This window comes from Sorex araneus, chromosome 6, assembly GCF_027595985.1.
Source record: "Sorex araneus isolate mSorAra2 chromosome 6, mSorAra2.pri, whole genome shotgun sequence".
In the NCBI taxonomy this organism is placed as follows: Eukaryota; Metazoa; Chordata; class Mammalia; order Eulipotyphla; family Soricidae; genus Sorex; species Sorex araneus.
This window is the reverse complement of record NC_073307.1, coordinates 106,872,838-106,900,425: the sequence shown is the minus strand read 5'-3', so window position 1 is coordinate 106,900,425 and position 27,588 is coordinate 106,872,838. Positions and strand designations below refer to the sequence as shown.

General features: G+C 39.1%; 1 pseudogene; it reads right to left on the bottom strand.

The window, feature by feature from the left end:
• Positions 1 to 5,543: 5,543 nt before the first annotated feature.
• LOC101553138 (interferon-induced very large GTPase 1-like) overlaps positions 5,544 to 27,588 on the bottom strand; it is a 34,493-nt pseudogene continuing 12,448 nt past the window's right edge.

Sequence of the window (27,588 nt, the reverse complement as noted above, 5' to 3'; positions counted from 1 at the left end):
AAAGAATACACATTCTTTTCCAGTGCACATGGAACATTTTCCAAAATAGACCATGTACTTGGCCAAAAAACATACCTCCATAGAATTGGAAAAATAGAAATTGTATCAGCCATCTTTTCCACAATGTGCTGAAGATAGAAACTAATCACACACAGACTCAGAGAACCAAAGCAAACACCTGGAAATCGAACGGCTCGGTGTTGAACCGTTTCTGAGTGGGTCAGGAAGGAAATCAAGGAAAAAATCAAGAGATACCTCAAAACAAATGAGAATGAAGACACAAGCTACCAAAACCTATGGGATGCAGCTAAAGCCGTGTTAAGGGGAAAATTTAAAGTTCTGCTAGCATTCCTCAGGAAGGAAGAAAGGGCCTACATAGAGAGCTTGACTTCACAGCTCAAGATCTTAGAAAAGGACCAGAAAAAAGAAACCAAACCAGATCAAAGGAAAGAAATAATAAACTTAGAGCAGAAATTAATGACACGGAAACCCAGAAAACAATCCAAAAGGTCAATGAAACCAAGAGCTGGTTCTTTGATAAAATAAACAAGATTGATAAACCACTAGCAAGTCTCACAAAGAAAGAGAGAGAACCCTGATAAACCAAATCAGAAATGAAAAGGGGGGCATCACAACAGAAACCAATGAGATTCAAAAGATCATCAGAGACTACTTTGAAAGTCTGCATGCCATGAAACAAGAGAATCTAAAAGAAATGGATGAATTTCTTGATTCCTACAATCTCCCAAGACTGAACCAAGAAGACCTGGAATACCTGAATAGACCCATTAATATCAAGGAAATTGAAACTGTAATCAAAAGTCTCCCCAAAAACAAAAGCCCAGGTCCAGAGAGATTCACTGGTGAATTCCTCCAAACATTTAAAGAGGACCTGTTGCCAGTTTTCCTCAAGCTTTTCCAAGGAATTAAAAAACAGGAACCCTCAAAACAGTTTATATGACAATAATAGTGAGCTTTTTGTTGAAATATTGAATGTAATCAAAGTAAAGAGAAAGAAAAGTGAAATTTATCAGCTACGCAGGCGGGGTGGGGGTTGGGGGCGGGGGGCGGTATACTTTCATTCTTGGAGTTGGAATATGTGCACTGGTGAAGGTATGGGTGTTTGAGCATTGTATAATTGAGACTTAAGCCTGAAAGCTTTGTAACTTTCCACATGGTGATTCAATTAAAAAAAAATTTTAAAAAGTTTCTATGAGGCACATATCTCCCTAATACCAAAAACAAACAAAGAACTGCTAACAAAGAAAACTATACACCAATATCCCTGATGAATGCTGACGCGAAGATCCTCAACAAAATATTAGCAAATAGAATCCAAAAACTCATCAAAAAGATCATACACCATGACCAAGTCGGATTCATCCCAGGGATACAAGGATGGTTTAACATTAGGAAATCAATCAACATAATCCATCATATCAACAAAAGTAAAGATAAAAACCATATGATCATATCAATAGATGCAGAGAAAGCATTTGACAAGATCCAACATCCGTTCATGATGAAAACTCTCACAAAAATGGGTTTTAGAGGAACTTTCCTCAAGATAGTCAAAGCCATCTACCACAAACCCATGGCAAGCATTATCCTCAATGGGGAAAAACTAAGGGCCTTTCCTCTAAGATCAGGGACAAGACAAGGATGCCCATTCTCACCACTGCTGTTCAATATAGTACTGGAAGTACTTGCAATAGCTGTTAGGGAAGAAAAAGATATTAATGACATCCAGATAGGAAAGGAAGAAATCAAATTCTCACGATTTGCAGCCGATATGATACTATATCTAGAGAAGCATAAAACCTCCACTAAGAAACTCTTAGAAACAATAGACTTGCACAGTAATGTCTCAGGCTATAAAATTAATACCCCCAAATCTATGGCCTTCCTATATGCAAACAATGAGGCAGAGGAAAGGACATGAAAAGAGCAATCCCATTCACAATCATACCCCAGAAAATCAGGTACCTTGGAATAAGCTTAACTAAAGAAGTAAAGGACTGTTGGATATCAACTCTAAGTGCTTTAGGCTTTATCAGTGAATTGCCCCTTTCCTCCTCCCAGAGAAGCTTACCATGCCCTTGCTAACATCCTTAATTTAGCCAAAGTCTATCTTCAACCTCCCCTTTGTGTTGCATATTAACCCTAAGTGCTTTAGGCTTAATCAGTGAATTGTCTTCTTTACTCCTCCTAGAGGAATTTATATTACCCTTCCCTAATTTAGTTAAAGCTTATTTGTAAACTTTCCCTTGTATTTTACTTGGCATCATCACAGTCCCCCATGTTAATCTTGATTGCTTGTGAAACAAAACTTTCTAGTAGTTCTGAACTTGTATTGATGCGTTGTATTTGAAGTGCTGTATATTTGTACTTGCTTTGCTGTTTCCCCTATAGCCTTTTTATATGTTACCATAGAGCAATGTTCTTTGGTTAAACACAGAAAGACCATTACTGCTATGCTCCTAATATTTGGGAGTTGACTGACTCTGAAATATATCTGCCCCTGGGCATAATTACTTGATCATAACTACTTGATTCAGGCTTTAGTTTCTGTAGTTCCTGACACCCCAAAGTCCTGCCCTGGGACTGGGATGGACCTGGGGCGAGTGGCAAAACTACCCGGCAGCGAAATGGAACATTCTAAAAAGCATAAATGCATGGTTTTCATGCAAACTGTTAGAATTTTAGAGACAGGACCCCCTGGGAAAGGACTAGCTGAACTGGCCTGAGGACTTAGTCCAGGATTTACGGTAAAAGTCTTCCTTGCACTCATAGCCCAGACAACCAAGTGTTTAAAGCCCTGTTTGCTCTCTGCCCAGAGAACTAAGTGTTAGGATCTTTGTCTCTTACTGCTAGTATCCAAACAACTGCTAGTATCGATAACTTAATACAATTAGAGGGAAACATAAAAGCAACGCAGTTGTCCCTGGGAGACAGAATGTCTCCTTGAGTTGATCTCCCTAAAAGAATTTTCTCTGCCAAATGTTTATCTATGTAAATGACCATCAAACCTGTGCTTACCTCAACTCCCCTTCAGATGTTCTATATGTATGCTAGCAACTTTGCATTAAATGGGCCATTTTCACCGTCTGACTATGGTCCCTAGCCTCCTTGTTTCCCCATCTCTCTGTGTCTCTGTTGGGGGGGCCCTGGGGAAGTGGGTAGGCGGGGAGGTGGCTCAGGGCTACCGAATGCACACAGGTGTCCAGCAGCAGCAGCAGCAGCCAGCCGAGGATCATCATCTTTTCTTTTTTGTGATTACACAAAGGACCTCTACAAAGAAAACTATAAAACACTACTCCATGAAGTGAAATAAAAGAGGACATAAGGAAATGGAAACATGTCCCCTGCTCATGGATAAGGAGAATCAACATTGTCAAATGGCAATACTCCCCAAAGCATTATACAGATTCAATGCGATCCCAATAAAAACACCCATGAAATTCTTCAAAGAAATAGATCAAGCAATCCTGAAATTCATATGGAAAAACAAACGCCCACAGATAGCTAAAACAATTCTTGGGAAAAAGATGATGGGAGGCATCACCTTCCCCAACCTTAAACTTTTCTACACCTTAACGCTTTTTCTACAAAGCGTTAACAATTAAAACAGCATGGTACTGGAACAAAGGCAGAGCCGCAGACCAATGGAACAGGGTGGAATATCCCTGCACACAACCCCTAATGTATGATCATCTAATATTTGATAAGGGAGCAAGAAATGTGAAGTGGAGCAAGAAAAGTTTCTTCCACAAATGGTGCTGGCAAAACTGGACAACCACATGCAAAAGAATGGGCTTAGACCTTGACCTGACACCAAGCACAAAAGTCAGGTCAAAATGGACTAAAGACCTCAACAATCAGACCACAATTCATAAGGTTCATAGAAGACAAGGTTGGCAAAACCCTCCATGATATTCAAGCTAAAGGTATCTTCAAAGATGTCATGCAACTGACCAACCAAGTGGAAACAGAGATAAATAAATGGGACTATATTAAACTAAGGAGCTTCTGCACTGCAAAAGATACAGTGACTAGAATACAAAGACAATCTACAGAATGGGAAAGGATATTCACCCAATACCCATCAGATAAGGGGTTGATATAAGGCACTGGTTAAACTCGACAAGAAGAAAACATCCAACCCCATTAGAAAATGGGGCGAAGAAATGAACAGAAACTTTACCAAGGAAGAGATACCAATGGTCAAAAGGCACATGAAAATATGCTCTGCATCACTTATTATCACGGAGATTCAGATAAAAACAACCACTAGATACCACCTCACACCACAGAGAATGGCACACATCCAAAAGAACAAAAGCAACCACTGTTGGAGAGGATATGGGGAGAAAGGGACCCTTCTACACTGCTGCTGGGAATGCCGACTGGTTCAGCCCTTTTGGAAAACAATATGGATGCTTCTAAAAACATTAGGAATTGAGCTTCCATTTGATCCAGCAATACCACTTTCATAATATATACTGGAGAAGCAAAAAAGTATAGTCAAAATGACATCTGTACTTATATGTTCATACAGCACTGTTTACAATAGCTAGAATCTGGAAAAAAACCCGAGTGCCTGAGAACAGATGACTGGTTAAAGAGACTTTGATACATCTATATAATGGAATACTATGCAGCTGTTAGAAAATATGAAGTCATGAACTTTGAATATAAGTGGATTAACATGGAAAGTATCATGCTAAGTGAAATGAGTCAGAAAGATAGGGACAGGCATAGGAAGATTGCACTCATCTGTGTAATATAAAATAATAGAGTAGGAGACTAATACCCAAGAATACTAGCATATAATACCAGGAGGTTGTCTCCATGGCTTAAAAGCTGGCCTCACATACTGGGGGAAACGGAGCCCAGGTCAAGAAGGGAACACCAAGTAAAATGTGATTGGAGATCCCCTGTGGGAAGGGAGATGCATGCTGAAAGTAGACTAGAGACTGAACATGATGGCCACTCAATACCTCTATTACAAACCACAACACCTAAAAGGAGAGAGAGAGAACAAATTGGAATGCCCTGCCACAGAGGCGGAGTGGGGTGAAGGGGATGTTATTAGGGGGTGGGAGCGATACTGGGTTCATTGGTGGTGGAGAATGGACACTGGTGGAGGAATGGGCTCTTGAACATTGTAGAGGGAAACAAAAGCACAATAATGTGTAAATCTGTAACTGTACCCTCACGGTGACTCACTAATTGAAAAATAAATAAATTTAAAAAAATTAACATGGGTTGCGGAGCAATAGTTTGACACGGAAGAAGCTATTTTAAATGGATTTTTATCATGTTTATGCTTAGTGATTTATTTTGTACTATAAGACCTGAGATAAAATGGAAAAGCAGTTATTTAAAAGGTAATATACAGCTCTTGGAATGCGATTTTTCTGATTTTTAAACTGAAACATGAAAATAATAAAGATTGATATTATAAGGAAGAGTTATTTGTCAATTGCTTGATTACTATATATTATTATACTAAAATTTTTTTTGGTGATTGCATAGAATTATTATTTTCTCAAGTCATCTAGCACATTCTGCTTTGTAATTCTGGACCATGTATCAGGGATTTTTCCCTTACCTTCAAATTTTAACTTATATGCTTCTTCCAGATATAATCTGAAGTGACAGACAAACCATTTCCAGTATAACTGGGTGGAGGAGTCTGGAGTGATGCACCATGTGGCATAAGCCCCTCCTGCTTGTCGATAGGTCTTATATGGGCATGTTAAATCTCCCAAATCAAATTCACTGTCACTTGCTACTGAACTTGTACAGAATTCAATGGAAAAGTAGTCTGTTGCATACCAATTTTTCCCAGTAAGAGCCTGTGGACGGTGAAAGGGAAAACTGTGGTTTCCATCATGTTCAGGGATAGTGTTGGTACAAATTGCTCCACAGAAGGGACACTGTTCCCAGCAGCCACAGAGATGTTCAGAAAGAATGTCACTTATTTCAAGCATTACGTTCTCCTCATTTGTACTTAAGCACCTTTGTTCCAAGGACTTCATTGCAGGATCCAAAGCACCACTCATGACATCTTTGAGAAAATCAAGATCTTTTACCTCTTGGTGTTCAATGCTTATCAGGTCTTTTCTTAGAAAGGCAAAGTCACTCCCTAGACTATCACAGAACAAGTTTAACCACTCTGATGCAGTCTCATTGCTGCTTTTATCTTTAGCAATTTCTGTGGTATAATGAATAGCTGAGCGGATGATTTCTTTGATGTCATCTAAAGTTAGTTTCAAAAATGACTTCATTTTTTCACTTCCTTCACCTGAGTAATATTTTTCAACCTGGCTCCCAATGAAACTTTTAAAAAAAGATTGTGGGTAATGTAGATATTTCCAGTAATTATCAAAGTTTTCTTCTTCTGCCAGAGAGATGAGGATATGTTTCTCCATGTTAGACCTGTTTGAATTGAATTCAGGGAAGGTTCCTCGAATGTGCCCGACCATCTGATGAACCACTCTTCTTTGCAAGGTTGTAGAGATAACAGGAATGAGTTTGCTCCACAGAAAATCAACAGACGTTTTGATGTGGGTTGCTCTTTGCCAAGATGTTAAAAAATTTTCAGAGAACTTATTTTTCATTTTTTCCAGATAGTATACGGGATTATTTGCCTCTTTAAATGTCCTGTGTATCTCTTTAAAAGTCTTTGAGGCTTTTTTAAATAAACTCAAAGCCAAATCAATTTTATATTCCGTTTTAAATGTGTATCTTTCCTGGGTGAATGCAGATTTAACCTCCTCATCTATTATTCTCAGTATTGCATGAAAATAATAGGAATTGTAATCATGCTGCTGCTTCTGAACTTTTCCAAGTGTTTCATTAAATCTTGAGACTATGCGTTCAGTAGTGACGTTTATGGATTCTTTATCTTGAGCCTCTAAACTTAGAATCTTAGAGTTTAAATATTTCTTTTTCATTTGGACATGCTTGTCATAATGGATTTGAAAACTTTCCCCATAATTATTCTTAATTATGCCCACTATATTATTCTCTTTCTTGAAGTAGTGGAAAAGAATATCTTCAGAATCATTATCAATATCAGGCTCTTGAGTAGGATGAGGCTTTGAGGTTACATCATAGATCCAGGATTGCCAAAGTTGATCAAATCTCTGATACAGTTTGCTAACACTGAACTGAGAGTTAAGATCCTTGTGAGTTAAGGCTAAGAGTTGACTATTTTTCACTATTTCCTTTTTATAAGTTGATTTTTTGTTATCCAATTTTTCTTGATTTCTTTTGAAACTGGCCATTTCTTTGACTTTGTTTCGGACATCTAAAATGAGGGCATCTTTCAAAAATCTTAGCTTACTTTCAAAGCTTACTTTCCACTGAATCAGAATTTCACTGTCTGGATCATTTTTAAAGTAATTTTCCATTTTTTGCTTGATGTTGTCATAATATTCTGAAACTTGAGTCTCAAGCATGTTTGTTCCAAGAGTCTGTAATTTTCCATTCTGAATCTGGTTCATGAGCTGGTCATGCAAGCCTAGTATATGACGCCTTAAGTCCCAATTCCAACAGTAATACATGGTTTCCAGTTTGCTCATGGCCAGGACCTCTTGGGTGTTTCTGAAGCTGAAAATAAAGTTTTCATTCACCAGGGCTTTCCACAGATCTTGAACTCTCATTTTTACATCTGATATCTTCATGATGCTTCTCCTGGATTGCTGTTTGGCGGTCTCGAGAATCTGATGTTTGAGTTCCTGAACATTGCGGCTGTAGCGAGGATTAGGAGGGGCCATTGGGGGATTGCCATCCCAGAGATGGGCAAAATAGTGGACTTGAGTGCTGACATCAAACTTAATGACATCACTAAAGCAGGTGATATCCAAACACTGCTCTTGTTCAGCTGCTGCAGCTGCCATTTCATCTAGTCTCTGCTCAAACCTCCTTCGTCCTTCCATGGTTTGATCTTTGGCTGTAACTTCCCCTACATTTTGATGAACAAATAGACAACTTGGAGAGATTTTCACTTTTTTCATCCTCAGAAAAGCTTGCACAGTTATTTGTAGGATATCTTGCATTTCTGATGGGTTTTCCCCAAAAATATTGATCAGAGTTAAGTTGGCAAGTCCAATGACAAAAGTTGCCAACTCATTGTCATGATTTTGGGATTTGTTGCTTAGTTCTGGGGCCCTAAGTCCTTCTGTGTCCACAACGAGTAAAAAATCAAATCCGAGTTCCTCTGCAAATGTGTCCTCCACCTTGAGGAGTTGCATGTAAGCTCCCTGGGTGCACCTGCCAGCACTGACAGTGAACTGTAGGCCAAAAAGAGCATTAACGAGGGTGGATTTTCCTGAACTCTGTATACCTAGGATAGAGAGAACAAACAGCCTTTTGTCTCCAAGTTTCTCAATGATCTTATCGAAAACAGCTGCCACCCACTTTAGAGGCACGTAGGAAGCTTCCCCATCCATCAACTCAATGGGAACCCCAGATATCATCAACTCTGCAGCGATCTGTGGCAGGGAGAGGTAAAGTGTCTCCATAGCTTTGAAGAAGGAACTTTCTTCTAGAACTTCATAGATTTGACCAACTTCCCTGAGAATATGCTCAATTCCCAAGCCACAGTCATTAATCTTTTGAGAGATTGCTTTGACATCATTTTCTAAGTATTTCCTATCATTACTCTTGGATGAGTTCTGCCTTTCTGTTTGTAGATGAGACAACAGGCTCTTTTTCTTTCTATTAAGGGTTTCCAGGTATGGTGCAGTTAGTTTGTCCAAAAACACAGTCAGCCATTGCAAGAAGTATAATCTGGTGTGAGTTTCTGGAAGTATTAGAAATTGAAGGAATTCTTTCATTAAACAGTTGAATGGAAAGGCCTTTGCCAATTGTTCCTGCCTAATTTTTTGTTTCTCTGTCTCTGTCTCACTCTTGTGTTGTTCAATGCTTCGATTCCCCTTTTCTCTGAGATGATAGAATTCTTTGTCTTTTTTGCACCAATTGTGCCACAGTTGTCCCTGAAGAGGTAATAGGCTTTCCTTTACCTGAATTATCTCCTTTTCCTTTAGAAGGCTCATTATAAACTCTGCCTTTTTTTTGGCTTCCTTGCAGTCTCTCTGCTCTTCATCAATAAGGAATCCTTGTTGACGAGCAAGAAGGGCACAGTCTTCTAAACTGCGAGTGGCGTGATAGTATTTTAGTAAATATTTAATAGTAGTTGTGAGCTCCTTCGATATTTCTGCTTCATTTCTATTTTTGATCCCAATTTTCACTCTTTGGCCTGAAATCTTGGTGATATTTTCTATGTCATCCTGTAACAAGATGAAAGGCTTTGATGACTGACACAGGTGACGGATACAGTTTCGGTTTTCTTCACTGTCATCAGAAGTGGCCATAAGGATTACAAGAACAGAAGAGACTTCTTGTAGGAATGTGAGCTGCTGTTGATATTCTTTTGCATTTCCATGAAGATTGGCAAAGGTCATGCAGCTGTCAAACCTGTCCTCTTCTTGCCCACCAGGACAGAACCAGCAGATTTCTACCACGCACCCCATCAAGAGACAGTCTTTGCTGCTCCCTTTGCAATGTCGGTGAAAAAAGATATCATGTTTCCGTTGACTGAGAAGACAGTTCATGATCTGAGATTTGGAAGCAGAAAAGCCATTTCCAACTCTAATAAAAGATACAATGGAAGTGGGAACTTGGCACATCTGCTGATTATTGAAATTGTTGTTCTCATTTGATGATTTCTTTCTTTGCTGCCAGCTTTTCCTAATTTGACTGAGAGACCACAGGTAAAATTCAATCTGGGAATTGCAGGGATTGGGTACAAGAAGGGGGAGGGCAAACTGACAAATAGAGAGTTTTCCCAAAATATACTGTCTGGCAAAATCATCTGCACAGTGAAGAATTGACATCTGAATGTCCATTGGGTGGATACTGGATCTGGGAATGGTTGCTGAAATGGCATTGTTACTGTCTTCAAAATTATCTTCAAAGGGATCAAAAGTCTCATTAACATGATTTAATGTGCCTGAAGAGACTTGACTCTTTATTTCTTGGTCATCGTCACAAACCAGGTATCTCAGTCCATAATCTAGCATTAGTAATTTCTGCAGGAAATGGAAAGGAAGTTCCTGTTCGTTGCTGGGTTTGTTATTATGCACAGAAATCTTGTAGATCAAATGGAGGTCAGCCCTGGTCATCCTTTTGGGGAACTTATCTTTTAGGCCCAGACGCTGGAGTAATTCTAGAAGAATTCTATTGTTGTCGACCTCGATCATGTACTTGTCAGTGTCATGTGTTTCATTGGATGGCTTCTTTTCATAGAGCAGACTCTGTAAATCTTTCTGCACATCATCCATATTCACTGAAGACATGGCGGCAGCACAGTCTCCATTTACAAGCAATCTCAAGTCTTTCTCTAGGTTATCCCAATTATATATAGCAAATTTGTTGAGGACATGGGCAACTTCTGCAGTCAAGGAATGTCCAATGTGCTTTCTAATCAAAGTCAAGCATTGTGCTTTCTCCTCTGGAGAAACAGCTATGACCCCATCAGTAACTGTCAACCCTCTGAGCACCAGGAAAGCCTGAGCCCTGTATCTGTAAATATTTTGGAGTTTCATATATTTATCATGTGTAGCTTGGATTTCATTGAGCAGGAAAGATAATTCCTCACTCCCCAGAAGATGCTGAAAAGTATTGTTAACCACATTATATCCTACACAAACCACAATGGAAAGCAGCAAGAGCTGTTTTTCTGACTTCTGTGTTTCTTGGAGGTGATTCAAGATGCAGCCAAGGGACACGCTGACTTTATAAGTAGCCTGTCTTTGAGCTTCCTCCACTACTTCTGGGGACTGAGATTTGGCCTCTTCTTCCATGAGACTGCTTCGGGTGGTTTTTAGCACTTCTATCAATTCAAAAAAGCAAGTGATGTTGATGTTCTCTTGTTCTGTTTCTGACTGGAAGAGCCACTTCATAATGAAATGTTTCTCGGGAAATTTTTCACACTGTAGATATGAGGGTCCAGAAGGCTGCGCAACTGAGACTTAATAAACTGATTGTTGTTAGTGGAAGAACTCCTGCACAAATTGACAGTATTTACCAGAAAATTCTTCAGACTCCCATCTGCAAGGCATATGCTAATCCAGCAGCTGTATCCTTTTTCACTCCTGGTCAATACTAGCATGAAATCTATCAGTTGTTTAAGTTGCTCCTCTGGGTCAGATACCTCCCAGGATTTCACAGTCTCTAGGAAATCCCTAGCCTCCTTTTGAGCACTCAGCAAATCATCTCTTGGTTGAATCTGGGCATTGAGTCCAGTCAAATGATTATAATTCTCTATCAGGCAAGTAGCTACCTGAAAATGATTCCTAAAATCATTTTTATGGTTGGACAGAATGATTTCCCAAATGGGTACCAATTGAAGCCCCCTGTCAATGACGCACCAGGTTTGATTACTGGCAACGAGGCCAGATTTCCACTGAATAAGGCTATTTGTTTCTAATGGGCCACCTGTCTGGCTTATAGATAATTGTACCCTGGTTTGGAGGGTTTTGGAGGCTGTTTTCTGAGAAGCTGTGTAGGAGCGAGAAGATGGCACATCTCCTCCCGAAGCAGCAGTCACTCAAAAGCCATTGTAGCTGCCTATTATGTAAGCATTTAGCATTTTTACTGACTGCTGTTTTACTTTCATCAACTGCTCACTTTTGAAACCCTGTGAAATGGCCTTCCACCAATAGATTCCTCCCAGGTGTAGAGGACCCTGATTAGCATGAGAGCCAAACCTCTGGAAGAAATTTTCAGTCCTGCTTCTCAGAACACGGACTTTGTCTGGGCCTGCCAGGTGACTGAGAAGGTTTTCAATGCACTTCAATTCCCCGAGAGCTGCCTTGGAGAGCTGGAGTTGATCAGGGGGAAAGTGGCAGGAGATCAGCGGGACATACATGAACTTGGTGGAGCAGAAATAAGAGTGCTCAGAATGCAATTGCTTGGTTTCCATGGATTCTGAATGTTGGCTGTGATCCATTGCAGCTTCCAAACTAAATCCCAAGCCACTGCCTTTGCCTACGGCAGATGCACTGAATCCCAGCTTTTCTATTTTCTGTGTGAAGATGGATTCTTCTTGAGAAGATGTAAATTCCTTTGTTTCCATACGTGTGCCCTGCTCAGGCCCAAAGAGTAAGAATTCTTTGGGGACACTGAGTAGCTCCTCTCTCCTTTCTAGCAGGTCTCTTTGGAAGCGAGTTTTATAAATTCCCTGCAGGACCAGCCCTCCAGAGGCTGAGCTCACCAACTCTGTAGCTGGGAGATTTTGTCGAGGGGGCAGTGTTTGATCTGCGGAGTTGATTTGTTTCAGCATGCTTTCTATGACTTCTTTAAGTGGCTTTTCCAGGGATTGCCAAATCTCATTGGGGATCTCCATTGCTTGCCTCAGTTCTTCCTCTTTTCTCCTTACTGCCTCTTCCTGTCGTTGCCTCCCTTCCTTCAGCATGTCTCTTAACTCCTTTAGTATCTGCTCTGTCTGCTTCTGCTTTTCCTCTAAAGCTCTCCTCTGAGATTCCTGTAAATCTGGAAGGCTTTTTGACTGAGACATGTTCAGTGACTTCCCTACAGCACTTTTTCCTGGCAATGTTGTCAGTGTGGTTTTAGCTGCTTTATATCTTTTTCTTCTACCTGTTGTAAGACATGGGAAAACTTTTAGGAGTTGGTCAATCTTGGGCAGCCAATGTTTTCTTCAGCACTGTTTAGAGATCTTTCCTTTTTTCACCTTTGAGCTGGACCTCATCAGAGGTTGTCTTTACTGTGCCAACTGCAGAAAAAAATAACAATTACTTTGAATCATGACATTGGAATAAATATATCATCACAATGACCTAAAGCATAGTGTACCAAAGATTCAATTTGACTAGATTTTCTATATTTTTTCACTTTCAATATATTTTATTAAGGGGGCCCGAGTGATAGCACAGCGGGTAGAGTGTTTGCCTTGCACACAGCCGACCCGGGTTCAATCCCTGGCATCCTATATGGTCCCCCAAGCACCACCAGGAGTAATTTCTGAGTGCAAAGCCAGAAGTAACCCTTGAGCATCGCTTGGTGTTACCCAAAAAAGCAAAAAAAAGATATTTTATTAATACTGTTAAAATTATACTTCCTGCTGGGCATCTTGTGAGTATTGCTATTCTCAACATTGATTGCCGAGTGGAATGTAGTAACACTGTTTATTATATACCCTATTAGACAGACTAATTTCATGGACATTGTTAATCTGAGGGTTAGAAATGGAGCATATGTATGAGTTTCAAAGGTCTATACTGGTTCTCAAGCCAGGGGAATATAATCTATGTTCTTCCCTGTATTCTGTTATACAGAATTTTGCTAACTGGCTTATATTCTGTTTCTTTGTTATTTCCAAGGAGCTTACATGATGTTTATCTTTTCTGGAATACACAAATTCATTTTGGGTTTTCAGTATTACAATATTGCCCAGTATCATGAAACATCGATGTTGGCATTCCTCCTCCTACAACTTCTTTTGGAGTTGTGGGATCTTACGCCATATGCTAGGGGACTGAAAGAATCTTCCCAAGATGTGCATTTACAAAAACTTGAATAAGTCTACACGGGTAATAGAAAAACACAGTCAATAAACCCAAAACAAACTCCACTCTCTTATGATATTTGGGAAACAAAACTCATATTTCTGACCTGTACTGGGAGTCACAGATGAAAGAGAATTTGCAGATTTTCAATCTTCTTGAGTAGAATTCCAGCATGAATTTGGTTGGATTCTATGGTGCTGAATTACTTGATGATTATCACCTCCCCTATCGAGAAAAATGAGAATGCTGACAGATAATGTAGCCACCAGTTCTGTAAGACATGACTGGAGGAGCACATTTATTTCCTACATGTCCCAGAGTTTTGAATCAGAATCTTCATGACTAAGAGAAGGAAACAATTGAGACCAGGATATATAAGAATATCAAAACACCAAATAGGTATCACAGGTAATTAAAGGGAAGTGTTTCCTTTCGACTCTGCTTAGTACATCAGCAGGAAAGCCTCTCATGAAGCTCTAGGAAACCCTCACATTGGTGCCTTCATACATAGTCCTTGGAAAACTTAAAACACTGAATTCTAAGTCCTACTCCCATGCTGTATATTTATTTCCTTCAATATGCTCCTGATTTCAGTAGAGTGAGGTAATTTGGTTGTGTACTATCAAAACCAGATGATATATGGACAAGGGTGAAATGGCATGCTTGAGATATTGTACCAACTTCTAAAAAGTAAAGGATAAGTTCCCAGTTGTCAGTTGCTCAGTTATAGAACCAAGAGAACATCTTAAAGGTGAACAATTATTCCCCAAAAGAAAGTAAAAGGGTAGAGGATTAGTATCAAACATGCCTGTGAAATATGCAGACATAATTGTGCCAACATAACCCATGTGAAGACTAGTAAGATTTGATGATGTATGTTTTACGACAGTGAAAAAGAAAGCAATGTAAAACTTCAAGAACATTAAAATCAAGAAATCAAGAAATGCTTCCAGACTCTGACTCAAGCTGAGTCTCTTCTGCCTGAATCGAGATGGGAAAACCACCCACCCACCCAAACAGAGCCCAGGCAGAAGACAACCTCCAAACTCCACAATCAATGCAATGCTCAAGCCTGGACTCCAGATAAATCTCATCCAGAAATTGATCTGTTGAAGAACTTAGGTATGCAGGTTTTTTGACCAAAATCTCCAGGCTCTCATGGGTGGGGGATGGGATTCCCTCTCCCATTTTACTGTTATTCAGGGAAACTGGCAGTATGCCCATGAACTGCCTCTGGTGCCAAATAAGCTCATTAATCAGCCATTATCGAGAGACTCAAATAAACCTCAAAAGAGATCAACAAGCTGCAGATTTGCTTTCAGACCCCAAAGTTACCACCCAGTTAAAATTTAACTCCAGGTGTAGCACCCCATTTGTAACTTTAGAATTCCTAGAGCAAGTGGCCATGTCTGTGCACCATTGATATAGCAGGTATAGCACACCACATTGGATGGATGTAAAGTTGAAGGTTGTCAAACTAGATTAAGAAAATGTTAAGACCCAAAGCTTACTGTGTAACAACATGTCAGCAATCTCTTACACAGGGTCTTAATGACTCCATGTGAGATACAATAATCTTCACACGCTTTCATCTAAGAAAACCTTTTTTGATCATTTTAGTGAATTAGTCATAAAAAGCAATATAAATTATTTAGGGCCTTTATAACAACTTTATAAAATTAATACTTGAAAATAAATAAAAATCAAGAATATATGACATTGCCTAAAGATAATTAGAATTCATCAATAGACCCTGCCTGACACCTTCCAGCACATTGCATAGTGAGGAAATTTGCCTGGATTCTCCAAGAACCCGATGCTGTCTGACGGCACAGCCACTGTTCTCTTAGCCTTGTCTGCTTCTCTGCCTCCTTGATAGTTGATAAATAATGCCTGCACTTGCATTAATAAAGTGCACACCTGATTCCCCACCTAGGACTTCCTTTCAGCTTTTAACCCATGGAGGCAAGTACAGCTCCAGAAATAATGAAGAAAAGAGGACACTGACACTTTGTCACTGTCAGTGGACAGTGACAAAGCCCTTGGGAAATCCCATGCACAGAAGATCTCTCTAATCTGCTGAATGTAGATTTCAAAAGTGTAGTGATTAAGCTCCTTATTGAATTGAAGGAAATAATAGATGAGAATTTCAGCAAGGAATCAAAATTTTTCACACAAATGCAGGGAAAAGAAAAACTACAAAGGATGGTATAATGAGCAAAGTAACAAAATTAGTGAAACGCATTAACACAACAGAAGATATGATGCATGAAAGTATTCATAATGAACAAAAGAAGAAAATATAAAAACAAAGGGATTGGGAGACAGGACAGAGATTAGTCATTTCAAGTGAGAACCTAGGCCAGATTAGATTCTCAGGAACACATGATTCCCTGAATATTGCCATGTTTAGCCCTGGAGACTTCCTAGCACCACCGAGTGTGGCTCTAAAGGCCTCCAACAGAATCAGCGCAGCCCAAACATTCCTGGCATAGCCTTACATCCTTGAGCACTGGATCAAAGACCTGGATCAAAGACCCATGGCAACAAATCATCATCGGTCCCTGGACTATCTAAGCTTGAGAGCACCCCATCAAAGATGTAAAACAGGGAAAAAAATTAAAAAGCATCTTGGAGCTAGGAAACAGCCTGACAGAAATAAAATACAAATATAGGAGCCATAGAAGAAACAGAAGAAAGATGAGGAAAGACATTTTCTGTCACTGTCATCCCATTGCTCATGGATTTGCTTGAGCGGGCACCAGTAATGTCTCCATTGTGAGACTTGTTTGTTACTGTTTTTTGGCATGTTAAATATGCCACAGGTAGCTTGTCAGGCTCTGCCATGTGGACAAGATACTCTCGGTAGCTTGCCAGGCTCTCCGAGAGGGGCGGAGGAATCGAACCCGGGTTGGCTGCATGCAAAGTGAACGCCTTACTGCTGTACTATTGCTCCAGCCCGAGGAAAGACATTTTAGTTACAATAATCACAGAACACTTTTCCAATTTTAATAACTATTTAGATTTCCAAATTCCAGAAGATTCATACATTATCAATAAGAGCAGACTCAAACAAACATCAAGAAACATAGTAATTTAAAAGGCAAGAGCTGAACATAGAGGTACTATCATGAAAGCAGTGAGACCGAAGTCCCAAATTACTTATAAAAGAAGCCCTATGAAATTCTCAGTTTATCTTTCAAATAAAGCCCTATAAGAGAGAAGGTCATCTGGCACAATGAATTAAATAGGTCTTCAAAAAGAGAACATCACACAGGTATATCATCATTCAAATCTGATGGAACAATACAACACTTGATTTTCTAACAAAAGTTAAAGAAGTTCTTGGCCACTGAAGCAGCACTGCAATATGTACTAATTTGTCTAGTATAAAAAGCTGAAAAAAACAAAACTAAGCCAACAAACAAAAAGCCCAGACCCCATGCAAAGATATGGCATTAGTACTGTAGTACTGTCGTCCCATTGCTCATCAATTTGCTCGATCAGGCACCAGTAACATCTCCATTGTGAGACTTTTTGTTACGGTTTTTGGCATATTGAGTACATCATGGGTAGCTTGCCAGGCCTGCCGTGGGGGTGGAATACTTTCGGTAGCTTGCCAGGTCCTCCGAGAGGGATGGAGGAATTGAACCCAGGTCAGCCGTGTGCAAGGCAAATGTGCTACCCTCTGTGCTATTGCTCCAGCCTGATATGGCATTAAACTCCTTAATTGTAATAATAATAATGTCAATGTACTGAAGTTACCAATCAAACACAGAGTGACTAATATCTTTTATCTGGTAAAGAATTGGTAAGGGGTCTTATTAATCTTACCAATTTTGTCAATATAGGAGACTCACCTGAATTGTCATGATGTACATACATACTTTCAACTCATGTTGAAAGTCTTAGAAAAAAAATCCTACAGGAAAACAGTAGACCAGGTGCATGAGAGATAGTACTGTGGGAGGGCATTTGCACTGCATGCAGCTATCCCAGGTTTGGTACCCAGCACACTGCATGGTCCCGCAAGTCCTGCTAGGTGTGATCCTGAGTGCAGTGTCAGGAGTTATCCCTTGAGCACCACTAAATGTAGCCCAAAAAGAAAAATAGAAAACAATTGGCTAAAAAACCTATGGATGTCCATTCTCATATCAGACAGAATAGACTTCAATGTGATAAAGGTAATAAGAGACAGAGATGGACATTTCATAATGATGAATGGTTTATATATATAAGCTTCTCCCAGATCTAAAGGAAAATATTGATAGCCTCACAAGAGTAGCAAGAGATATCACTACCACACTCTCACCATTGGCTAGTCAACCATACAATGGATCATTCTCAAGGATAGACCATATGTTGAAACACAGAAAATGAGTAAGTCAATCATCTCAAGTACACTCTCAGATCATGATGCTGTGGATTTGAACATAAATTAAAAACAGAAAAATGGGTCAAGATCAGAGACTATGATGTCAAACACATACTAATATTCATTGGTCACCATAGGAAATGAAAAAATAAATAAAAAGATTCCTTGGTAGAAATGATAATGAAGATACTAGTGATCAGAATTTAATGGGACAAGCAACAATGGCACTAACAGAAAAGTTCATAGCACTCCAGGAAAAAATCAGCGCAAATAAATAACATAGTCTCACACCTCAATAAGCTACAGGAACATCAAAGGGAGCCCAAAGAGATAAATTTCTCAAGTCTTAAAATCTCCAGAGACCAAACAAAGAAGAAGTAGAAAACATCTTTATCCAGACTAGATAAAGGTAATAGATCTATTGCTATGTAGGAAGTTGATATGGTGTAAAATTCATTCTGAGAATGAAAGTGTTAATGAATGATTTTGTGTGTATTGGGGGTAGATACTCGGAAGAAGGGCCATATTGACGCTCTATTCTTAGTTTCTGAAGGAACCTCCATATTGTGCTCCATAGTTGCTAAACCAGACAGCATTTAAGGATGAATCATTGGAAACATAGAACATGAATCAGCCAACAACCACTAATAAAATTGAAATGGTATACCCAGGCTGCCCAAAACACACAGCAGAAACACCATTTGCACTTCTGTGTTCAAAGCAACACTATTCACAATAGCCAGGATCTTAAATCATCCCGAATGTCTAGGAACAGATGACTGGATAAGAAACTATGGCACATCTCTACAATGGAATATTATGCAGGTTTTAGGAAAAACAATGTCATAAAATTTGCTTATAAATGAATGGACATGGAGAATATCATGCTGAGTGAAATGAGTCAGGAGATGGACAGATATAGAATGAGTGCATTCAAGAAACAGAAATGAGACTAATACCCAAGGACAGTTGAAACAAGGGCCAGGAGGACCGGTTCACTGTTAGAAGCTTGCCACAAATGGGGGACAGTGAGAGAAGACAGTTAGGATAGAGAAGGGACCACCACGACAATGATAGCTGGAAATGATCACTCTGCACAAGAACTGAGTAGTGAAAGTAGGTAAGAGGGATACATATATATATAATAATCTTCCAGTACTTAGATACTTATATTGCAAACCATAATGCCCAGAAGGAGAGACAAAGAAAGAGAGAGAGGAGAAAGACAGAGAGAGAAAGAGAGAGAGAGAAGAGTGCCTCCCATAGAGAATGGTTGGTGAGAGGTGAGAGGGAAACTCGAGACATTGGTTATAGTACACTGGTGAAGGAATGTACACTGGTGAAGGAATAAGTGCTGGAACATTGTATGACTGAGATTCAGTGTAACGTTGTAACTGTGTATCACACAGAAATTCAATTAAAAAAAGAGGGCTGGAGCAATAGCACAGAGGATAGGACATTTGCCTAGGACGTGACCGACCCGAGTTTGATTCTCAGCATCCCATATGGTCCCCCAAGGAGTAATTCCTCAGTGCATGAGCCAGGAGTAACCCCTGTGCATCACTGGGTGTGACCCCCCCCAAAGAAAAACAATAAAAAATAGAAAATTGTAATGGTAATCTATTCCCAAACAAAAACCCAGGTGGGTTTACTAGTGCGTTTTTTGAAGTCTTTAGAGAAGACCTACTCTAAATATTTTTCAGGCTCTTTCAAAAAGTTGAAGAAACAGGAATCTTTCCATATAGTTTTTAACTTTGAAGGTGTATTACTTTGATATGAGAAGCTGACAGAGACATCACCAAAAAAGCTAAGTATAGACACATATCATCGATGAACGTAGATACAAATATCCCAGCAAAATAATTACCAAAGCAAATCCAACAACATAATCAAAAAGATCATACACGAAGACCCAATAGGGATGAAAGGGTTTAATATATTTGAGTCAATATAATACACCATATTAGTACAAGAATAAAAACTTATGATATCAATAGACACAGAGAAGGAATTTGACAAGATCTAACACCCATTAATGATAACCACTCTCTATAAAATGGGGTTTGAAGGAACTTTTCTCAAGATACCAGAAGACCACAACAAACATCATACTCGACGGTGAAAAACTGAAAACCTTTGCTCGATCATCATGCACAAGATAAGGTTTCCCACACTCACCACTAACATTTAGCATAGTGCTGGAAGTCATTATTCTAGCAATCAAGCAAGAAAAATATTAAGGGCAGTCATATCAGAAAAAGAATTCAAATCTCAGCATTTGCAGATGACATGATACTATACCCAGATAACCTTAAAAGAGCTTCAAAAAACTCCTAGAAACAACAGACTTGTACAATAAAGAAGCAGGATACAAAATCAATATGCAGAAATGACTGAGTACATGGATTGAACCTGGGTTGACTGTGCAAGGAAAACACCTTACTGCTGTATTGTCACTCCCACCCAATGGAAACATTTTTTGATCACCCTTTTAGCAAATTATTTATAACAGATAATGTAAAATATATTATTGAGAGCTTGCTATGGGATCTATGGGAGTAGACTCAAGGGGTGGTTGAAAACTTGGAAAGAATGGTGGTGGGAAAGTGCAATGATGGTGGGATTGGTGTTGGACTATTGAATATTTGTAACTAAACTAATGACTTAATAAAGTTAAAACACTTCCCCAAAGAATTATTTGATCCCCCTGCCCATAAGTCATACCCATAAGGTTCAGGCTGTGTATGTGCAAGTAAGGTAGCTCATCTCTTGGGACTGGCAGATTGTCTGCCTAGTAGTAGTGCCAAGAGTCAATAGGGTTTTACCTGGTAGTGCTAGAGGGCATTCTAGAAATGATTGAAGGACTCTCATATGTTATACACGTGTTCTACTACTTAAGCTACCTTCCAACTCTATCTCACTTTGTTTTAAGCGTGAGAAAAAACGGGAGAGGATGATGAACTGAGAGTAACTTAAAGATACTTTTAATTAAATGTTTAGAAATATGTATTGAGGGATTGGGAGTCTTCTAATTATCAACTGCTCGGATTCTTTTTTTTCCTTTTGACACTTCTGGGGGTATTCAGGGCTTATTTCTGGTTCTGAGCTCAGAGATCACTCTGAGCAGTGTTTAGAGAACCATATGTGATGTGCCTGGGATGGAAACTGGGTTGGCTGCATGCAAGGAAAGCACTCTACCTCCTGTCCTATCTCTCTGGCTTCAGGATTTTGCACAGTGCATAATCACATGCATGTACATGCATCCCTCACTCAGCAATATCATGTAACTTCATGAAAAGAAGGAAATACTGACATTTGAGACAGCGCAGCTTAATTTGAGGATATTATTATATAGGAGGTAAGTTAAAGAGATACCAGTAGATATCACAGAGTCTCACATGTATGTGGGGTCTAGTCAATAATCACCACCACCATCTCCAAACTCAGGTACAGAGAAAAGATTTCCAGCTTTCAGGGCTAGAGTTGGGAGTGAGCTAATGGACTAAGGACGTCAAAAAGAACACTTTTAGGTATAAATAAATGCATCCTTAGGATATAAAGTGCAACAGAGAACGTAATTGATAATTCTCTATGTATATTTGAAAGATGCTTTAAAAAGTCATAGAAGTTGGTGTCACTTATATGAAAAAATGCAACTTTGTGGTGATACTGACTATCTAGAAATATTATTGTGATAATTTTGCCATATGTACAGATATCAAACTATTATGGAGTAAAGCTAAAACTAATATAATGTTATATACCAATTGTAGTTTAGAAAAATAAAAGTAAAATATTAAACTATTTACTTGCCCTCTTAGTCTCTGCTTTCTACCCAAACCCTTTCATTTATTCATTTGGAATGCTTTATGGACTTGTTAGTTATCCATGTAGAATGACTTATCCAAACCAGTTATCTAATTTCCTGACAAATGCCTGGTTCTAGTCATGTGAACTTCCCCATCCAATTTTGACCGAGCAACAGTGATGTGGAATTTATATCTTGATATTGCATTTTGCTTATTTTATCACCTATTCTCTTTGGATACCTATGAAATAAATTCAACAATGTAGGGTGCGGGTTCCTCTTGGATACCTATGCACATTAATTTGCCATAGTTACTTAACTTGTACCTTTTAGCTTCATATTCCATTTGTGACCATTCTTCTATATTGCATTCTGAAATTCATTTTTCACATTGAAACTAAAGTAGACCGTTAATAGATAAAGTAGCACAAATTGCAGTGATGTGTCAACATATTGAATCACTTACTTGTTTACAAAATAGAAAAATTCACTTAATTTGACACAGACTAATTTCTTTGACATACTCTTTTTCTTTTTCCTACTATTAAAATGGAAACACAGACAAATAGGAGTCACTTAAGTGCATCATAGCTTAATAATTTCTAGCCTAAGCACAAATAACTGGCCCCCATCTCCACTGCAGTAATATAATCTTAAGTAGCCAGTATGGAATTCACTGGTCAGGACCAGAGGTCATCCTATTTGTCAAAGAAAGATGAGGTGATCTACTATAGACCCTTGGGTAGGCTCCGTAAGTGTGAAGTAATTTTTCACTTATGATTCTATTACTTTTCCTCTGAAATCCTTTCCCTTTCTTTTGCACATTAAAGGACTTTTCTACTCTATAGACAGCATTTTGTTTGATCCAAGAGTTGTTTCCTAAAACCAATTTGTTGCATTTATGTTGTTGAAGTTTTGTTATTTAATTTTGTTTTTAATTCACTTTCTTCCCTTAGAAGATGTACTTTGTCAATGTTTCCGAAGTAAAAACTCGTTCTCATACCTTTGTATTACATCTTTTTCTATCTTTTCTGATAAGGAGTATATAGTCCAGGCACAGTTCATTTTCATCATCTGTGAAATCTTCTAACCAATCTTTTAGGCTGAATGAGAAACTTTTCATGCTACAGGGACATATAGTTTATGCTGCAAGATTTAGACCCCTTGCCTTTACATCATAAAAAAAGTGTTTGCTTTGAAGAATTCATTTACACTATTCAACGGGACCAATTCCAATTGGTTAAGTACAATACCTTTACTAAAGGACCTCTACCTCATTATAGGCAATTTTGGCTTTTTGGTTCACACCCAGTGATGCTCAGAGGTTATTACTGACTCTGCGCTGAGGAATCACTCCTGGCAGTGCTTGGGGGACCAAATGGGATGCTGGGGATTGAATCTGGTCAGGTGCCTGCAAGGCAACACCCTCCTCATTGTACTATCGCTCCGGCCCCATTGTAGACAATTTTGGTGCTAAATTATAAGGCTAGAATTAAAAATATAATGCTAAAAAGGGTAACTGCTGATTTATTTGCAACATTTCTGCTTATATTAACACTTATTACTTACATGATTCATAGTAATAATTGCAGTTTTTTCTAGTTTCTTTTTCCTGAAAACCCATAATGGCTAAAGAAATCCATTTGTGGGCTGGTGGGATAGCTCATGAGTCTGAGACCCGTGCCTTGCCTGTGTAAGCAAAGTTTAGAGACTCCATTCTGATCCTAAAAAATGTATTCCATCTCTGTCTGTCTGTCTGTCTGTCTGTTTGTCTGTTTGTCTGTCTCTCTCTCTGTTGTTGTCCTTGCTTTGAATTTCAAAAGATGTTCTGATGGGGGTAGAGGGCTGGAAAACAACATTAAGGGGGTTAAAGTGCCTGCTTTGCTTGTGGCTGATCACAGTCTTTTCTCTCCACTGTATATCATCCCCCACTATTGCTGGCTGTGGCCCCCAACCCAGCCCCCTCAAAAAGAAGTTCTTGAACACTGTGCTTGACATTGAACCAAGTACAGTTATGGATGGAGCTGGGAGCAAGAGCAAATTCTAGGCCCACTGAGAACCCTACATGAGCTGATGCCCAGTGACATGCACTTCAACTTTGGAGAAGAACCAGCATTGGTCCCTCTGAAGAGATTCCTGAAGTTTATAGGATTCCTTCCTCCCACTGACCTACTTCCCACAATTTTCTGTTACTTTCTTTACCAGGCTGCCCTATGCAGACCACAAACCCTAGCCTGAGGGCAAGATGGTTTTGGAGGAAAACCATTATCTCAGGTTGCCAGCAAAAAAACCCTGCATTTCTCTTTCTGTCTCATATCTTAAATATTGGTCTTCATGTAGTAAGCACCTGAACTTGCATTGCATCAAAGAATTTGGTCACTACAACAGGAGCAGCTATTTTGCCCTGAAATCTTAACCCTTCCAGGGACCAATGGGTGGAGCAGGTGGCCGTGGTACCATTGTGTCATTTTGTTATCCCATCATGGTACTTGGGGTATTGGCAGCCTTTAGGTGTGTGCCAGCTACTCCAGGCTAGCTGTTCCATGGAACAAATTTTTGGGACTCCTCACAGCTACTGAGCTCCAGTTGTCTTGCACACTAATCCTATTCTTATGGTGCCCTAAATGCTGTTGATAGAGATAACAGGTTTGGAAAGACTTGAGGGACTCAAGGACTAGGGGCTTCAGAATGCTAAATTGAAATACGTTTTTGCCATTTAGGATTTTTTTTTTATATTTGGGACCCTAGGGTCATTTGAGATGCCTATAGGTAAACTATAGAAATTTTATGTTTGGGATCTCTACCTTTATCTTCCTTGGGACGATTTGTATTGAAGGTGATTCATTTGTACTTGCTTTTTGACCTTAATTTTGTGATTTTGTTCTGTTTGCATCATGTTGTTCCGGATTTGATTTTAATTTGTTTCTGATTATTTATTTTAGATTTGCTTTTTGAGTGTTTTGTTTTGTATAGCTTTAGAAAATTGAATCTTATACCATCCCAAAGTCCCCTGGACCATGTTCTAAGAGACAAGTCTTCATGTGTAAAATGAAAATGATTTTGTATTATGAGACTGTTTGACCTATTCATGAATTTTAATTTGAAAAAGGATATCTTCTAGCCGGTTATTTAAATTAATTTTCTATCTTACAATTAGAATGTTGTCAAATGGGATTCCATGTCACCCAGTTTTATACCTTGCAGTAGAAGGACTCCTGTTAGGTGGGGCTACTTAATGGTGCCAGCTGGCATAAATGACACTATCAAATATAGTGAATTCTCAGAGGAAAAAGATGACAGAAAGGGACAGAAATCTTTTGGAAGCTTCCTTATTATTATTATTACTATTATTATTATTATTATGGCATATCCAATATGCACGGGTAGCTTGCCAGGCTCTGCCATGTGGGCTCGATACTCTCGGTAGCTTGCCGGGATCTCCAAGAGGGCCAAAGGAATCGAACACGGGTTGGCCGAGTGAAAGGCGAAAGCCCAACTGCTGTGCTATTGGATATGCCAAAAACAGTAACAATAAGTCTCTCAATGAGAGACGTTACTGGTGCCTGTTTGAACAAATCGATGAGCAACGAGACGACAGTGACAGTGATTATTATTATTATTATTGTATGCTGCACTTGTGCCTTTGGCAACCAAAGCACCAAGTCAGCATCACTAGTACTGACTATTGATGCTGCTTCCCCAGTCCATCTCACTCCCTGCAATGGTCTCCCTGCCAACCGGAGAAAGAGTTAACTGTTTCCCTCCTCAATACCAGGGGGAGTTTAGAGTGGTAATGTACCACTCTTTTGCATGTCATGCAATTTTGAAGTTAGAAAATCAAGTTTTTAAATAGTAAAAACACTCTCAGAGTTTTATGAAATCAAAGTTAATGGAAATAAGGGGAAAAACTTATGAGGACCAGGAAAACAATGTGTGTATTAACGCTGAGAAGGGACATGGAAACAAAATATTTTGTTAGACGATTTATGTTTCTGTGTAAAATCATTTCCCCACCCCGCAAGAAGAGAGATATAACACATATAATTTTAGGAAATATTAAGGAACATTTGATTTTGACACTAAACTTAGACAGTTGAAGACTTCATCAATTTCTGTAAATTATGTTATTATAGGATAGATGTTAGTAAGGATAATAAAAAGGACACTTAACATAAAAATAAAACTGAGACAATTTAAGACTTCACTCTTTCCTCTAACTTTTTCAAATGGTCTTATTATTTCTTTCTTTTTTTTCTTTTGGTTTTTGGGCAACACCCGATGGTGTTCAGTACTACTGGCTCTGAACCCTGGGATCACTTTTGTTGGGCTTGTGGGACCATATAGGATCTCAGGGATTGAGCCTAGGTTCATCTCATGCAAAATAAGTGCCCTACCTTTTAAAGTTTACTGAGAGTAGCTGGCAAACTACCGAGTCTATTGCCCGAACGGGAGAGTCTGGCAAGCTCCCCATTTTGGATTCATATTCCCAATACAGTAAAAGATACATACATATCTCTTAGAGAGCCTGGCAAGCTACCGAGAATATCCCACCCGCACTGCAGAGCCTGGCAAGCTACCCGTGGCGTATTCTATATGCCAAAAACAGTAATGATAGGTCTCATTCCCCTAACCCTGAAAGAGCCTCCAATTGTTGAGAAGATGAGTAAGGAAAGACTGCTAAAATCTCAGGGCTGAATGTAATAGAGATGTTGCTGGTGCACAGTTGAGTAAATCGACGAACAATGGGATGACAGTGACACAGTAATATCTTTTGTGCTATGGCTCTGGCCTCAAAAGTTGTTTTAGGGGCTGGAGTGATAGCACAGCGGGTAGGGCAGTTTGCCTTGCACGCGGCCGACCCGGGTTCAAATCCCAGCATCCCATATGGTCCCCTGAGCACCGCCAGGAGTAATTCCTGAGTGCAGAGCCAGGAGTAACCCCTTTGCATCGCCGGGTGTGACCCAAAAAGCAAAAAAAAAGAAAGTTGTTTTAATGACATAAATTATATTTTCTGTATATATAATTAACTCTTCTTGTGAATATCTGGGCTATGTATATATAAATCCTGAGCTCTATGTGTGTATGTATAAATATAGCAAAAAATCTAAAATTACTTTTAAAATTTTGTGCAAATACTATTTTTACTACTTATTTTGCAGCTAATAGACATAAAGCTGCACTGACAAGTGAGGCCATTTGATCAAGCATAAAGTCCAAGGAAAGAAAGAGAAAAAGAAAAAAAATTAAAATCCAAACTTCTAGAAAATCTCCCTTGATTTCTAGTGTCCGTTGAGAATTAAGATTTTTGAAGAATAAAGATAAAGGAAATGTTTCTGGACTAAGGAAAGATAAGGAGTTTTAAATTGAGAAAGGAAAAAAAGGAATAATTTTCCAAAAGATTAAAAAAACAAGCTGGACTGCTCCCATGCCTCTGGTTCAAGTGCCCAGTTAACTATTCTGGGTTTTCTGGAGTGGGGCTGGAACATCTCCAAACTCTACAACACTGACATCCCAGGAGTGGCACACTAGATTGAATGGGATATAATGTAGAAGACAATCAACTTCAATGAACAAAAACTTAATGTGGAAGACTTAACTTGCAACAACAGCTTGGGAAAACATTTGACAAGGACTTAGTGTCCCCATGGTGAGATACAATTGGCACTAATTTTCTTCTAGGAAAATAATTTTTATCATTCTGTTAGCTATTTAGTGGTAACAGCAATACAAAATAAATTAGTCTGGGCCTGTTATAGGAGCAGGCTAGAGAGATGGTTGGGAAAAGGGAGAAAATGGTGGAGAAA